This window comes from Grampus griseus, assembly GCF_964374135.1.
Source record: "Grampus griseus genome assembly, chromosome: 6".
NCBI classification, from domain to species: domain Eukaryota; kingdom Metazoa; phylum Chordata; class Mammalia; order Artiodactyla; family Delphinidae; genus Grampus; species Grampus griseus.
Window position 1 is genome coordinate 85768512 of NC_139000.1, and position 17877 is coordinate 85786388.

General features: G+C 37.7%; 1 protein-coding gene across 1 annotated transcript in view; it reads right to left on the reverse strand.

Annotated features, from left to right (window-relative positions):
• FANCC (FA complementation group C) overlaps nt 1-17877 on the reverse strand; it is a gene marked incomplete at its 3' end in the record, with an annotated part of 173649 nt that overhangs the window by 144270 nt on the left and 11502 nt on the right. The gene's annotated exons all lie outside the window — the stretch shown is intronic.

Consider the following 17877-nt stretch of genomic DNA (forward strand, 5'->3'; position numbering starts at 1 on the left):
TTCAGGTCCTCTGACCTTTCTTTTCTTCTTTCTTTTCTTTTTTTTTTGCTGTTGAGTTCTCTGAGTTTTTAAATGCATTTTGGATATTAGCCCCTTATCAGATATACAGTTTGTAATATTTTCTTCCAGTCAGTAAACTGCCTTTCCATTTTGTTGATGATTTCTTTTGCTGTGCAAAAGCTTTTAGTTTGATGTCATCCCACTTGTTTGGTTTTGCTTTCATTGCCTTTGCTTTTGAGGTCAGATCCAAAAAATCATTGCCAAGACTGATGTCAAGGAACTTACCACATATACTTTCTTCTAGGAGTTTTATGGATTCATATCTTACCTTGAAGTCTTCAATCCATTTTGAGTTAATTTTTCTGGCCTAGTTTTATTCTTTTGCATGTGGCTGTCCAGTTTCCCCACCACCATTTTTAAAAATTTAAGTACCATTGATTTACAATATTGTGTTACACTGGTGTACAACAAAGTGATTCATTTATAAATATATATACATATTCTTTTTTGTTTTCTTTTCCATTATAGTTTATTATTGGATATTGAATATAGTTCCCTGTGCTATACGGTAGGAACTTGTTGTTTATTTTATATAGAGTAGTTTGTATCTGCTAATCCCAAACTCCTAATTTATCCCCAACCCCCTTTCTCCTTTGGTAACCATATGTTTATTTTCTACGTCTGTGAGTCTGTTTCTGTTGTAAATAAGTTCATTTGTGTCATATTTTAGATCCCACATATAAGTGATATATGGTATTTGTCTTTGTCTGACTTTACTTAGTATGATAATCTCTAGGTCCATCCATATCGCTGCCAATGGCATTATTTCATTCTCTTTTATGGCTGAATAGTATTCCATTGTATATAATACCACATCTTCTTTATCCATTCATCTGTCAATGGACATTTACGTTACTTCCATGTCTTGGCTATTGTAAATAGTGCTGCTATGAACACTAGGGTGCATGTATCTTTTCAAATTACAGTTTTTTCTGGCCTAATACCATTTATTAAAGGAACTTTCCATTCCCTAGTGTATATTCTTGGCTCCTTTGTCCTAAATTAATTGACCATATATGTGGTTCTATTTCTGGGCTCTTTATTCTGTGCCATTGATCTATGTGTCTGTTTTTATATCACTATCACACTGTTTGAATTACTATAGCTTTGTAATATAGTTTGAATAAAGGAGTGTGATGCCTCCAGCTTTGTTCTTTCTCAAGATTTCTTTGGCTATCTGGCGCCTTTTGTGGTTCCATACTAATTTTAGGATTGTCTGTTCTATTTCTGTAAAAGATGCCATTGGAAATTTGATATGAATTACACTGAATCTGTAATTTGCTTTGGGTAGTATGGTCATTTTAACAATATGAATTCTTCCAATCCATAAGCACAGTATATCTTTCCATTTATTTGTACCTCCTTCAATTTCTTTCATTGGTGTCTTATCATTTTCAGTACACCTCTTTCACCTCCTTGGTTAAATTCATTCCTAGGTATTTTATTCTTTTTGATGCAACTGTAAATGGGATTATTTCCTTAATTTCTTTCTGATAGTCCATTATTAGTGTATAGAGACAATAATATATTATACTGCATACTGGCTTTGTATTCTGCAACTTTACCGAATTTGTTTATTACAACAGTTTTTGGTCGAGTCTTTAGAGTTTTCTCTATGTAGTATCACGTCATCTGCAAATAGTGACGGCTTTATTTCTTCCTTTCCAATCTGGATCCCTTTTATTTCTCTTTCTTGCCTAATTCCTCTGTCTAGGACTTCCAATATTATGTTGAATAAAAGTGACGAGAGTGGATATCCTTGTCTTGTTCCTTATCTTAGAGAAAAAGCTTTCAGTTTTTCACCACTGAGTATGATGTTAGCTGTGGGCTTGTCATTATACGGCCTTTATTATGTTGAGGCACATTCCCTCTATACCCACTATGTTGAGACTTTTTATCATAAATGGATGTCAAATTTGACAAACGCTTTTCCTGCATCCGTTGAAATGATCATATGATTTCTACCTTCATTTTGTTAATGTGGTGTATCATACTGACTGATGTGCAGATATTGAACAATCCTGGAATAAATACCACTTCATCATGGTATACAATCCTTTTAATGTATTCTTGAATTCAGTTTGTTAATATTATGTTGAGGATATTTGTATCTATATTCATCAGGGATACTGACCTGTAATTTTCTTTTCTTTGGTGTCCTTATCTGGTTTTGATATCAGGGTAATGCTGGTCTCATAAAATGAGTTGGAAGGCATTACCTCCTCTTCTATTTTTTGGTAATTGATTGGTATCAATTCTTCTTTAAATGTTTAGTAGAATTCACCAGTGAAGCCATCTGGTTCTAGACCTTTGCTTGTTGGGAGGATTTTGATTACTGATTCAATCTTCTTACTAGTAATTGGTCTATTCAGATTTTCCATTTCTTCATGATAAAGTGTTGATAGGTGGTATGTTTCTAAGAATGTATCCATTTCTTCTAGGTTGCCCACTTTATTGGTGTATAATTGTTCATAGTGGTCTCTTATCCTTTGCATTTTTTGTGGTTATCAGTTGTAACATCTCCTCTTTCATTTCTCATTTTATTTATTTGAGCTCTGCCCTTTTTTCTTGGTGAGTCTAGCTAAAGGTTTATTTATCTTTTCAAAGAAGCAGCTCTTAGTTTCATTGATTTTTTCTATTGCCTTTTGAGTCTCTATTTCATTTATTTTCTCTCTGATCTTTGTTATTTCCTTCCTTCTACTAACTTTGGGCTTTGTTTTATTCTTTTTCCCGTTACTTGAGGTGTAGGTTAGATTGTTTATTTCAGATTTTTCTTGATTCTTGAGCTAGGCAAGAATCACTATGAACTTCCCTCTTGGAACTGTTTTTGCTGTATCCCATACATTTTGGTATGTTGTATTTCCATTTTCATTTTTCTCAAAGTATTTTTTTGATTTCCCTTTTGATTTCTTTGTCAGTCCTTTGGTTGTTCAGTAGCAGGTTGTTTAATCTCCATATTTTTGTAATTTTTCCAGTTTTATTCTTGTAATTGATTTCTAGTTTCATACCATTGTGGTAAAAATAAAAAACTTTATACTTTCCATCTTCCTAAATTTGTTAAGACTTGGTTTTTGGCCTAACATATAATCTATCCTCGAGAAAGTTGTAGGTACAACTGAGGAGCAGATCTTCTGTTTTTGGATGGAATGTTCTATATACATCTATTAAGTCTATCTGATCTAAAGTGTCATTTAAGGTTGATGTTTCCATATTGATTTTCTGTCTAGATGATCTATCCATTGATGTAAGTGGGGTATTAAAGTTCTCTACTATTATTGGATTGCTGTCTATTTCTCTCTTTAGGTCTGTTAATATTTGCTTTATATATTTAGGTGCTCCTATGTTGGCTACATAAATATTTACAAATGTAATATCCTCTTGTTGGATTGATCCCTTTACTGTTATTTAATGCCCTTGTCTTTTATTATAGTGTTTATTTTAAAGTCTATTTTATCTGATATAAGTATAGCTACCCCAGGTTTCTTTTATCTAAAGTGAGTCTCTTATGGGCAGCATACAGATTATTATTATTATTACTATTTTTGGCTGTGTTGGGTCTTCACTGCTGCACACAGGCTTTCTCTACTTGTGGCCAGTGGTGGCTACTCTTTGTTGGGGTGTGCAGGCTTCTCATCATGGTGGCTTCTCTTGTTACAGAGCACAGGCTCTAGGCACATGGGCTTCAGTAGTTGCAGCTTGTGGGCTCTAGAGCACAGCCTCAGTAGTTGTGGTGCATGGGCTTAGCTGCTCTGTGGCATGTGGGACCTTCCCGGACCAGGGATCAAACCTGTGTCCCCTGCATTGGCAGGCAGATTCTTAACCATTGTGCTACCAGGGAAGTCCTGGTCTTATTTTTTTTAATCCATTCAGCTACTTTGTCTTTTTAGGGAAATTTTAGTCCATTTAAAGAAATTATTGATAGGTATGTACTTATTGCCATTTTATTAACTGTTTTCTGAGTGTTTTGTAGTTCCTCTGTTCCTTTCTTCTTCTCTTGCTCTCTTCCTTTGTGGTTTGATGACTTTCTTTAGTGGTATGCTTAGATTCCTTTCTCATTAGTTTTTGTGTATATACTATTGGTTTCTGCTTTGGGGTTACCATGAGACTTACATATAACACTTACATTTATAACAGTATATTTTAAGTTGAAAACAACTTAAGTTTGAATGCACTAAAGCTCTACATTTTTACTCTCCCCCTAACACATTTTATATATTTATGTCATTTTACATCTTTTTATCTTATGTATCACTTTAAAGATAAAGATTGTCTTTTTATCTTTAACTTTAGACATTTTAATCATAATGTGTCTTGATGTGGATCTCTTTAGGTTCATCTTATTTGGAATTCTCTGGGTTTCCTGAATCTGGATGTCTTTCCTTTCCCAGGTTAGGGAAGTTTGCAGCCATACTTCTTCAAATAAGTTTTCTCTCCCTCTTCTCCTTCTGGGACCTCTATAATGTGAATGTATTCTGCCTGATGTTGTCCCATAATTCCTTAACCTATCTTCACTTTTTAAAATCCTTTTTTGTTTTGCTGCTCTGCTTGGGTGAGTTCCACTGCCCTGATTTCAAGATCACTGATCCTTCCATCTGCTTCATCTAGTCTCCTGTTGAACCCCTCTACTGTATTTTTCAGTTCAGATTATTGTATTCTTTGGCTCTGTAATTTTAGTTTGGTACTTTCTTTAATTTTCTACCTTTTTGTTGAAGTTCTCACTGTGTTCATCCATGCTTCCCCCAAGTTTGTTAATCAAGTTTATGACCATTATTTTGAACTCTCTATCAGGAGTTACTGATAATTACTTATCTATGTTTCACTAAGGTTTTTCTTTTTTTTTCCCCTGAGGTTTTATTTGGTTCTTTCATTTAGAACGTATTCCTCTGTTTTCCTCATTTTGCATGACTCTCTATGTTTCTATGTATTACATGAAACAGCTACCTTCCCAGTGAAGGAGTGGCCTTATTAGGAGGTTCACCTTCATTCAACCTTGCCCTAGCAATGGTTGTGTCTTGGACCTTTGTGATTGTCCAAGCAGCCTGTTTTATTTTTAACAGCTTCTAGAGCTTAAGCATGTGCCAAGACCTGTCAGTGTCCCAACAAGAGGGATCTCAGTCAGCACCTAGTTTAAAGCTAGAGGCCAGACCTACAAGCAACAGCTTTTAAAGTATGCAAATATATACAGTTGTATGGGACCACAATCGTAAACTCTGGTGGTCTCTAGACTAGGCAATCTGGAAATGTCCAATTGTTAAAGTCTGTGAGACTCAGGAACACAAGCTCCAATGGCCACCAGAGCCAGGAAATCAACGAGTGTCCCCCATGTGGCAGCTGCAAAAACTGGGGAACCAGAGGGCAGGAAGATAGAGCCCACCTTCTGAGGTCCCTAGAAAGGTTAACAGTCATCAATGAGATGTATGTTTAATTAGAAGCCTGCTTGTCAGGCTGCAGCGATGATGATGAGCTTATAGGCCTCTTTCACAGGAAGACTGATCTCCTGGGTCTGTTGCCTCTTCCTGGTGGAGGACGGTAGCTGTTTAAGAAGTCTTTCTCTGTTGGTTACAGTCCTGTGGGATCTGTGAGTATAAGCCATGATGACCTCCAGAGCCAAATGATATACAGGTGTCCCCTGGCAACAGCTACAAAAAAAATTAGGGCACCAGACTAGGGAATTAGCTCCTTTCTGGGAGATACCATCAAGCAGTAGCAAGGCAGAGGGGGAGCTCAATGACTCATCCACCAGCCTCTGTTTCCTGAGTATTCCACAAGCCTCGAGGAGTAAGCCAGACTAGAAGCCTCCCCTCAAGCCAAAGCTTCTGGGCATGCAAATAGGCTTCTTTACCAGAAAGATGGGAGTTGTGTTTCAGTCTGCTATCTATGCAGTGCCCTTGGGGTGGCAGACTACCAAGAACTGTCTCTCCAATTTTTACAGTCCCATCGGACCCAGGATGGACCCCCACTATCCTTCAGAGCCAGGCACTCAAGGGGTGTCCCTCAGCTATGGTTGCAAAAACTGGGGCACCAGGTATATAAAAACCTGGGCACGAGACCTGTGTAAAAGCTCCCCTCCAGGAGATACTGGCGCTGTGGAACACGGCAGAGGGAGAGCACAAAAGATGGCCTGCACTGAGGAAAAGAGAAAAAAGGAAAAAACTAAGCAAAACTGAAAAACCACTGTTTATTAGATTCCAACAGAGAGAAAACTTAGGGGAAAAGCAAAAAAAAGAAAAAGAAATTATACCTCTATATTTATTTTTCTTTGCCTGAATATTGAGATCAGACCATCATATTCATTTAGACGCAAAGCCTTTGTTAAGCTTAGGGACAGCAAAGTTTAACACACGATGTTATAATATAATATATAATTATTATAATATAATATAACCAAAAATAAGAATATATATCTACCAGACAAAATGTTTAAAATTATAACTTTTCCCCAAAACCTAGGCCATTCAGTTCTATACCTTTGCACCAACATGATAAATGGTCTTAGGGACTTGAGCTTCAAAGTCACATAGATCTGGGTTTGAATTGCAGCCCCATCACTTACTCACTCTGTACTTTTGAACAAGCTACTTAATCTCTCTGTGTCTTCATTTCCTCATCTATTAAAATAGGGCCAATAATACCTCCCTGACAGAGTTGTTGTGAGGCTTACATGAGATCATCTATGAGAAGTACCTAGTAAAAGGCCTTTCCCATAGGAGATGCTCACTCCTTCACCTCACTGGACACTGTTTATGTGCAGCAGTGACAGACACATAAAAGATATACTAAAAATCCCAGAAAGTATTTATGAAAAAAAAGTGTCATAAAAACTGAAAAAGAATTAATGAGATAGATACAAAAGTAAAAATATTTAGTATTTAATACGACACACATCCACCAAAGGGCATAAAGGGCAAAGAAAAATCAAGAGGTCGGTGTATAAAACAGGTAAAGAGAAGGAGGAAAAATGTTCTGATGGAGAAAACAAGTGACAAGGTAAAGAGTGTCTTCAGTGGATGAAAGTGCATAAGTTGACAATAAGAAGGGGAAGCAAACACAAGGACAGATGTTCAGGTCCCAGGTACTGCACACCAAAATATATTGAAAAAAACAAAAACTACATAAATGATAAGTTCTACTACCATTAAAAGGAGTGAAATAGAGCCAGGGTAATGGAAGACCCTCGCAATAGTCCCCCAGAGACCTCTCAGTGCAGTGGACCTGGGTCTACTCCTCGGCAGGGCAGGAAATGTAAGAAGCAGCACACTCAACACAGGGAGGCTTCTCACACACTGACCCATGCTGGCAAAACTTATAGGAAATGATATATAGTTCAGACCAACAATTTACTGATTATAACAAGAAATATATTTTTCTATTTGAAGAGAATACTTAATGGTTTACTCTTCAGGATATGAGGAATACCAATTTTAAAAACTAGTAAAAACTAAGATTGGTAAAAATCAAAGTATCATTGGTCATTCAACAACAATCATATATCCAGCAAATATTTATTGAGCACTGACAGTATATGGTAGACACAAAGCTACATAAGCTTCAGCTACAAGGATTACTATGACACTGCCCTGCCGTTGACCATGGTAAAAGATACCTATAATACAATTACTTTCAGTATGAAAGACTAAGAAATATAGATACCATGCAAACAGAGCAATCCTACTTCAGGAGAACTAGGGAAAGGAAAAGAACAAATAAGCTGGATATTTTAAATTATCTTTCAAATATGAGCTTTCTAGACAAACAAGGGTTGAAAACCATTCCAAGAAGAGGAAAAGAAATATGCAAAGTACAAATCTGTGAAAATGTTTGCCATATATGGAAGCAATGTGGTAAGATCCTAGGATGTAGTAAGATCCTGAGATGGCCTTCCTGGTGTGTGGGGTGCAGACAATGGGAAATGGCGGGATATGAGGATTGAGAAAAGGTTGAGAAAAGCTGCATATACCACGGTAGCATGTGGATTTTATCAATTAGACTAGTAGTCACAAAACTTGGGGATGTGCAAGCCAACTTGTGTACAAGATAATCCACTGAGTTGTGGAAAAAAGTTAGAATTTTTATATAAAAGGAAAAATTAAGCTTTAGTAAGATTTCATAAATGGATCAACACTGCAGCCTCATTCAATCTTAACATAAGGTGGTCATGTGTCACAAACTGTCCAAGTGGTATCTTGAAAAAAGAGTAGGGGTTCTACCACACGCAGGGAACCCTCAGCCTTTCATTCACTTTCAGGCTATACATTACAGTTTCTACAGGACCAGCAAGGAAGATGTACTGAGTATACTATTTAACTAAAGTAACCATCAAATGGACACATTGCTTAAAAAGATTCTTGCAAAGAAGTCAGAGATTAAAGATAATACTATCAAGCCAACAAAAGTTGGAAACTAGGAAATGATAGAGCTGACACTTCTATTCCCACTGTGAGCTATTCATCAGCCTCATTAAGAGAATAAGCTAATAAGAGGTCAGAAAAAATTTTCAAAATTATCAGGAAGACCATTTGAAATAATGAATTTATAGACCTTAATAAGAATTCACTCACTCTTTCAAAATTTTACTGTGCAGGTATTGTTCAATTTGCTAACAGTTAAAAAGCTGATAACAAGCAATTTTGCCCTAAGGGTACAGTGTTCACTGAGAGTCTCACCAATTGACTGATTATAATGTCAGTCAAAATCCCAACAAGTTATTTTGTTTTGGGGTGAAACCTGACAAACAGATTCTAAAATCTGTATAATGGTAATGCAAAGTTCAATCATCAGTCAAGATGATTTGATGATTTTTTTGATAAAAAAAAAACACCAAGCTGCAAGGACTGCCTCCTGGATAGTAAGACACTTAGAAGGCCACATTAATGAAGACAATGTGGCATTGGCATAAAGATAGTGTTTTAGTGGGGAATCTAACTAACAGGAGATTATATAGATACATATAGAGAGACCTATTATAAAGAATTGGCTCACTTAATTATGGAGGCAAGCTGGAGACCCAGGAAAGCTGATAGTTTAGTTCTAGTCCAAATTTGAGGGCCTGAAACAAGGAAAGCCAATGGTTTCTGAAGGCTGGCCGACTCAATACCTAGGAAGATCTAATGTTTTAATTTGAATCTGAAGGCAGGGAAAAAACTCAGGTCCCAGTGCAAGCCCTGTCAAGCAGAAGGAATTCTCTTACTCATGGAAGTGTTCAGCCTTTTTGTTCTACTCAGCCCTTCAACTAACTGGATGAGGCCCACGCACATGAGGGAGCGTAACTGCTTTATTCAGTCTGTTGATTTATATGTTAATCTCATCTAAAAATACTCCCGCAGAAACATCCAGAATAATGTTTGACCAAATATCTGGGCACCCTATGGCCCATTTAAGTTGACACATAAAATTAAGCATCGCATATAGACAATGAGAACATTGGAGACATTTAGGATCAAACCTGCACATAAAAAGACATTTTATTTACGGTATTTCCCTGGCGGTCCAGTGGGTAAGACCCCACGCTCCCAATGTAGGGGGCCCAGGTTTGATCCCTGGTCAGGTAACTAGATCTCACATGCATGTCACAACTAAGAAGTCCCCATGCCACAACTAAGACCAGGGGCTGCATAAATAAATAAATACTTAAAAAATTTTTTTTTAAAAAGACATTTGATTTATTATGAAGGTAGCATCATAGCTCAGTGAGGTAAAAAGACTTTTCAATGATGGTGTTGGGACAATGGGGTATCCATGTGGAAGCAAAGTGAAAATGAACTCCTACCTTAGACCACATAATGAAACAGTTACAGGTAGATCACAGACCTAAATGGGAAAGGCAAACCAATATACTTTTAGAAGATAATGTGAAAGGTCTTCATGACCCTGAAGTGGGGATACATTTTCTTAAATAAGATACAAAGTTATTAACCAAAAAGGAGAAGACTGATAAATCTGACAACAATAAAATTTTAAATGTCTTTCTTAAAAGAAGGTAAGACAGGTATTTCAGAGGCCAGCCCAAGCCCATGTTGTTACCTGTGCTTCTGACTGACCGGCTACATTGTGACTGGAGGTCCCAATGACCCCCCCCAACTCAGGATGCTAATCCCAAACCCAGATTATTACCTGTACTTCTGACCGACTGGCTAAATCAGAGGTTCCCAGAACCCCCTCACTGGGTTCAACTATTTTGTTAGAGTGGCTCACAGAATTCAAGAAATGCACTTATATACTAGATTACTGATTTCTTATAAAAGGATATTAAAGGATACAAGTCAACAGTCAGATGAAGAGATGCATAAGGCAAGGTCCCAAACAGAGAAGCTTCTGTCCTTATACAGCTTGGGGCCTGTCAAGGTGGCATGCAGAAACATTCTGCTTCCCCCATGTGGAAGCTCTCTGAAAAGGGGCCAAAAAGTGGTCCTTTGGGTTTTTATGGAGGCTTCGTTATATAGTCATGATTGACTAAATCACTGGCTAATGGCAACTGGTTCAACCTCAAGCCCCTCTCCCCTCGCAGGAAACCAGATGGTGGGACTGAAAGTTCCAACCCTCTACTCACAAGGTTGGTTCTCCTGCCAAGCAGCCCTCATCCTCGGATGCCCTCCAAAAGTCACCTTATTAACATAACACAAGACACCTTTTATCACTCTCAACACTTAGACGATTCCAAGAGTTTTGGCAGCTGTGAGCCAGGAACTGCAGACGAAGACCAAATATAAATAAAAAATATATTTTGGTCATCTGAATGATCAGACATATATTTCTTATAAATTACAATATCTCAAATACATACTGCATTATTCCATTTTTACCAAGATAAAATAATAGGCCAAACTGCATAATTAAGTGGTAAAACCATAAAGCAAGGTAAATAAAAGTCAGGCTAGTAGTAACTGCTAGCAAGGCACATAAGGGCATATAAATAGGAAGGGGCACTTGGGAGCTTCTAGGAGGGAGACAATGTTCCATTCTATTTCCTGACCTGGGTGGTAGTTGAAAGGGTATTTATTTGCAACAATTCGTTAAGCTTGGCATTTATGCCTCATGCACGTTTCTGCATGTTGGTTAGATTTTGTACTTTAAAAGGGTTTTTTTTTTTAATTCTAAAGAATGAATTAGAGGGCTGAAGCAATACAGGAACATCTGGATATTGCTTACTACTGCATTTAAAGGGAATAAAGACTGAATAAAACCCTTTTGACTGATCTCCACTCCTGGTATTCTGCCATTTTCTTCTCATCAGAATAAAATACAATACTGGTATGGTCTTGCCCAAAGAACATAAGTAATTCCTAAATTTGGCAGACCCAGAGACCTTCCCTTTGGATTATAAACTCTGAGAACAGACTGTCTTTAGATCCACTACTGTATCCTCAACTTCTTTAATAGTGCCAGGCAAACAGTAGGTTCTCAAAAAGCATCTGTTCAATGGATTCACTGGTAAAACTAAATTTTTCAAAAACCAAATATTCCAAAAAGATGTGAAAGAGTCCTGTGACTTCAACCAGTCTCTAAGAGCTGTAAGAAGAGCCACAGAGACGGTGTTATTTGACAGTACATTTGAGGTTACTAGTAAGACTCCAAAAAAATTAATGTATTTCCAACATAACATATTAACAAAGGCTAACATATGGCAAGCATCAAACAATTTCTAGGACAGGTGCGGAATTTGCCTCTGCACCATCTTCCATTGGATGCTGTTTGTGCCGTCACTGGAGGGCTGGCAAGATGACTGAGTTGAAGGATGTGAGCTCACCCCTTCCTACAAAAACACCAAAATCACAACTAACTGCTGAAAAAACACTAACAAAAAAAACACTGAAACCTGACAATAAAGATACCCTACATCCAAAGACAAAAAAGAAGCCACAACAAGATGGTAGGAGGGGCACAATCACGATAAAATCAAATCCCATATCCACCTGGTGGGCAACCCACAAACTGGAAAATAATTACACCACAGAAGTTCTCCCACAGGAATGAAAGTCCTGAGCCCCACGTCAGGCTTCCAAGCCTGGGGGTCTGGCAACAGGAGGAGGAACCCCCAGAGAATCGGTTTTGAAGGCTAGTGGGGTTTGACTGCAGGATTCCACAGGACTGGGGGAAAAAGAAACTCCACTCTTGGGGGGCTCACACAAGGTCCCATGCTCACCAGGACCCAGGGAAAAAAGTAGTGACCTTGTAAGAGACTGGGCCAAACCTGCCTGCTAGTATTGGATGGTCTCCTGCAGAGGCAAGGGACGGATGTGGCTCACTGAGGGGGAAAAAAACATTGGCAGCAGAGTTCTGGTGAGTACTCATTCGTGTGAGCCTTCCTGGAGGTCACCATTTCCTCCCCAAGGCCTAGCCCTACCCAACAGCCTGTAGGCTCCAGTGCTGGGCACCTCAGGCCAAACAACAAACACAGCCCCACCCATCAGCAGTTAGGCTGCTTTAAGTCTTCCCGAGCATGGCCCTGCTCACCAGAGGGACAAGACCCAGATCCACCCACCAGTGGGCAGTAATCAGACCCTCCCATCAAGAATCCGGCACAAGCCTCTTAGATAGCCTCATCCACCAGACGGCAGACAGCAGAAGCAAGAAGAACTATAATTCTGCAGCCTGTGGAACAGAAACCGCAATCACAGAAAGTTAGACAAAATAAGACGGCAGAGGAACATGTCCTACATGAAGGAACAAGATAAAACCCCAGAAGAACAACTAAGTGAAGTGGAGATAGGTTATCTACCGGAAGAAGAATTCAGAGTAATGATAGTGAAGATGATATAAGATCTCGGAAAAACAAAGGAGGCGGAGTTTGAGAAGATGCAAGAAATGTTTAACAGAGACCTAGAAGAACTAAGGCACAAACAAACAGAGATGAACAACACAATAACTGAAATGAAAAATACACTAGAAAGAATCAATAGCAGAGTAACTGAGGCAGAAGAACGGATAAGTGAGCTGGAAGACAGAATGGTGGAAATCACTACCGCAGAACAGTATAACAAGAATGAAAAGAAATGAAGACAGTCTAAGAGACCTCTGGGACACCATTAAATGAACCAACATTTGCACTACAGGGTTCCCAGAAGGAGAAGAGGGAGAGAAAGGGCCTGAGAAAATATTTGAAGAGATAATAACAGAAAACTTCTCTAACATGGGAAAGGAAACAGTCACCCAAGTCCAGGAAGTGCAGAGAGCCTCAGGCAGGATAAACCCAAGGAGGAACATGCCAAGACACATAGTAATCAAATTGACAAAAGTTAAAACAAAGAAAAAATATTAAAAGCAACAAATAACATACAAGGGAACTCCCATAAGATTATCAGCTGATTTCTCAGCAGAAACTCTGCAGGCCAGAAGAGAGTGGCACGATATATTTAAAGTGATAAAAGGGAAGAAACTGCAACCAAGAATACTCTATCCAGCAAGGCTCTCATTCAGATTCAACAGAGAAATCAAAACCTTTACAGACAAACAAAAGCTAAGAGAATTCAGTACCACCAGACCAGCTTTGCAACAAATGCTAAAAAAACTTCTCTAAGCGGAAAAGAAAAGGCCACTACTAGAAAGAAGGAAATTATGAATGGAAAAGCTCACTGGTAAAGGCAAGCATAAAATAAAGGTAGGAAATCATCTGCACAGAAATATGATATCAAACCACCAATTGTCAGAAGAAGAGAGCACAAATGTTGGATATTGGAAATGCATTTGAAATTAAAAGACCAGCAACTTAAAACAATCTTGTTTATATATAGACTGCTATATCAAAACCTCATGGTAAAAGCAAACTGAAAATCTACAATAGATATGCATTTCTTTAAATGTAAATGGATCAAATGCTCCAACTAACAGACACATACTGGCTGAATGGATACAAAAACAAGACCAATATATATATGCTGTCTACTAGAGACCCACTTCAAATCTAGGGACACATACAAACTGAAAGTGAGGGAATGGAAAAAGGTATTCCAGGCAAATGAAAATCAAAAGAAAGCTGGAATAGCAATACAGACAAAATAGACTTTAAAATAAAAACTGTTACAAGAAACAAAGAAGGACACTACATAATGATCACAGGATCAATCCAAGAAGAAGATATAACAATTGTAAATATATATGCACCCCAACATAGCAACATCCCAATATATAAGGGTACAGCCATAAAAGGAGGAATCTACAGTAACACAATAATAGTGGGAGGCTTTATTTATTTATTTATTTTTAATGGAGTAGATAGAGTTGCTTTACACTGCTGTGTCAGTTTCTGCTGTACAACAAAGTGAATCAGCCATACGTATACATATATCCCCTCTTTTTTGGATTTCCTTCTCGTTAAGGTCACCACTGAGCACCGAGTGGAATTCCCTGTGCTATACAGTGAGATCTCATTAGTTTTCTATTTTATACACAGTAGTGTATGTATGTCAATCCCAATCTCCCAATTCATCCCACCCCCTCTTTTCCCCCTTTGTATCCATAAGTTTGTTCTCTACGTCTGTGTCTCTATTTCTGCTTTGCAAATAAGATCATCTATACCATTTTTCTAGATTCCAGTAGTGGGGAACTTTAACACCCCACTTTAATCAAGGGACAGGTCATCCAGACAGATGATCAATAAGGAGACACAGGCCTTAAATGTCACATTAGACCAGATGGACTTTATCAATATTTATACAGCATTCTATCCAAAAGTAGGAGAATACACATTCTTCTCAAGTGCACATGAAGCATTCTCCAGGAATGATCACATGCTGGGACACAAAGCAAGCCTTAGTAAATTTAAGAAAACTGACATCATATCAAGCATCTTTTCTGACCACAGTGCTCAGAAATTAGAAATCAACTACAAGAAAAAAATTGTAAAAACACAAACACATGGAGGCTAAACAATATGCTACTAAACAACCAATGGATCACTGAAGAAATCAAAGAGGAAATCAAAAACTACCTAGAGACAAATGCAAACGAAAACACAACGATCTAAAACCTATGGGATACAGCAAAAGCGGTTCTAAGAGGGAAGTGTATAGCAATACAATCTTACCTCAGGAAACAAGAAAAGTCACAAACAACCTAAACTTACACCTAAAGCAATTAGAGAAAAAAGAACAAACAAAACCCAAAGTTAGTAGAAGGAAAGAAAACATAAAGATCAGAGCAGAAATAAATGAAATAGAAATGAAGAAAACAATAGCAAAGGTGCATGAATAAAAGCTGGTTCTTTGACAAGATAAATTAGCGAGACTCATCAAGAAAAAAAGGGAGAGGGCCCAAATCAATAAAATTAGAAATGAAAAACAAGAAGTTACAATGGACCCCACAGAAATAAAAAGGATCATAACAGACTACTACAAGCAACTATATGCCAATAAAACTGACAACCTGGAAGAAATGGATAAATTCTTAGAAAGGTACAACCTCCCAAAACTGAACCAAGAAGAAACAGAAGATATGAACAGACAAATCACAAGTACTGAAATTGAAACTGTGATTTAGAAACTCCCAAAAAACAAAAGTCCAGGACCAGATAGCTTCAGAGGCAAATTCTATCAAACATTTAGAAAAGAGTTAACACCTATCCTTCTGAAACTATTCCAAAAATTACAGAGGAAGGAGTACTCCCAAACTCATTCTATGAGGATACCATCACCCTGATACCAAAACCAGACAAAGATACTACAAAAAAAGAAAATTACAGGCCAATATCACTGATGAACAGATGCAAAAATCTTCAACAAAATACTAGCAATCTGAATCCAACAATACGTTAAAAGAATCATACACAGGGCTTCCCTGGTGGCGCAGTGGTTGAGAGTCCACCTGCCGATGCAGGGGACACGGGTTCGTGCCCTGGTCCGAGAGGATCCCACATGCCGTGGAGCGGCTGGGCCCGTGAGCCATGGCTGCTGAGCCTGTGCGTCCAGAGCCTGTGCTCCATAACAGGAGAGGCCACAGCAGTGAGAGGCCCGCGTACGGCAAAAAAAAAAAAAAAAGAATCATACACAATAATGATCAAGTGGGATTTATCCCAGGGATGCAATGATTTTTCATTATCTGCAAATCAATCAGTGTGATACACCACAAACTGAAGAAGAAAAACCATATGATCATCTCAATAGATGCAGAAAAAGGCTGTGACAAAATTCAACACTGATTTATGATAAAAACTCTCCAGAAAGTGGGCATAGAGGGAACATACCTCAACATAATAATGGCCACATATGACAAACCCACAGCTAACATCATACTCAACAGTGAAAAGCTGAAAGCACTTCCTCTAAGATCGGGAACAAGACAAGGATGTCCACTCTCACCACTTTTATTCAATATAGCTTTGGAAATCTTAGCCATGGCAATTAGAGAAGAAAAAGAAATAAAAGGAATCCAAATTGGAAAAGAAGTAAAACTGTCACTGTTTGCAGATGACATGATACTATACATAGATAATTCTAAAGATGCCACCAGAAAACTACTAGAGCCCATCAATGAATTCAGTAAAGTTGCAGAATACAAAATTAATACACAGAAATCTGTTCTATACACTAACAACGAAAGATCAGAAAGAGAAATTAAAGAAACAATCCCATTTACCAACACATCAAAAAGAACAAAATACCTAGGAATAAACCTACCTAATGAGACAAAAGACCTGTACTCCAAAAACTGTAAGATGCTGATGAAAGAAATCAAAGATGACAAAAACAGATGGAAAGATATACAATGTTCTTGGATTGCAAGAATCAATATTGTCAAAATGACTATACTACCCAAGGCAATCTACAGATTCAATACAATCCCTATCAAAGTATCAATGGCATTTTTCAGAGAACTAGAACAAAAAAAAATCTCAAAATTTGTATGGAGACACGAAAGACCCCAAATAGTCAAAACAGTCTTGAAAAAGAAAAATGGAGCTGGAGGAATTAGGCTCCCTGATTTCAGACTATACTATAAAGCTACAGTCATGAAAACAGTATGGTACTGTCACAAAAACAAAAATATAGATCAATGGAATAGGATAGAAAGCCCAGAAATAAATCCACGCACCTATGGTCAATTAATCTATGAAAAAGGAGGCAAGACTAGACAATGGAGGAAAGACAGTCTCTTCAATAAATGATGCTGGGAAAACTGGAGAGGTACATGGAAAAAAGTGAAATTAGAACACTCTTTATCACCACAGACAAAAATAAACTCAAAATGGATTAAAGACCTAAATGTAAGACTGGGTACTACAAAACTCTTAGAGGAAAACATAGGCAGAACACTCTTTGACATAAACCACGGCAATGTCTTTTCCGAGCTGTCTCCTAGAGTAATGGACATAAAAACAAAAATAAACAAATGGGACCTAATTAACTCAAAAGCTGTTGCACATCAATAGAAACCATAAACAAAATGAAAAGACAATGCACACAATGGAAGAAAATATTTGCAAACGATGTGACCAACAAGGGATTATTCTCCAAAATTTACAAACAGCTCATGCAGCTCAGTATCAAAAAAACAAACAACCCAATCAAAAAATGGGCAGAAGATCTACATAAACATTTTTCCAAAGAAGAAATATAGATGGTCAAAAAGCACATGAAAAGATGCTCAACATCACTAATTATCAGAGAAATGCAAATCAAAACTACAATGAGGTATCACCTCACACCTGTCAGAATGGCCATCAACAAAAAATCTACAAACAATAAATGCTGGAGAGGGTGTGGAGAAAAGGGAACTCTCCTACACTGTTGGTGGGAATGTAAATTGGTACAGCTACTATGGAGAACAGTTATGGAGGTTCCTTAAGAAACTAAAACTAGAGCTATCATATTATCAAGCAATCCCACT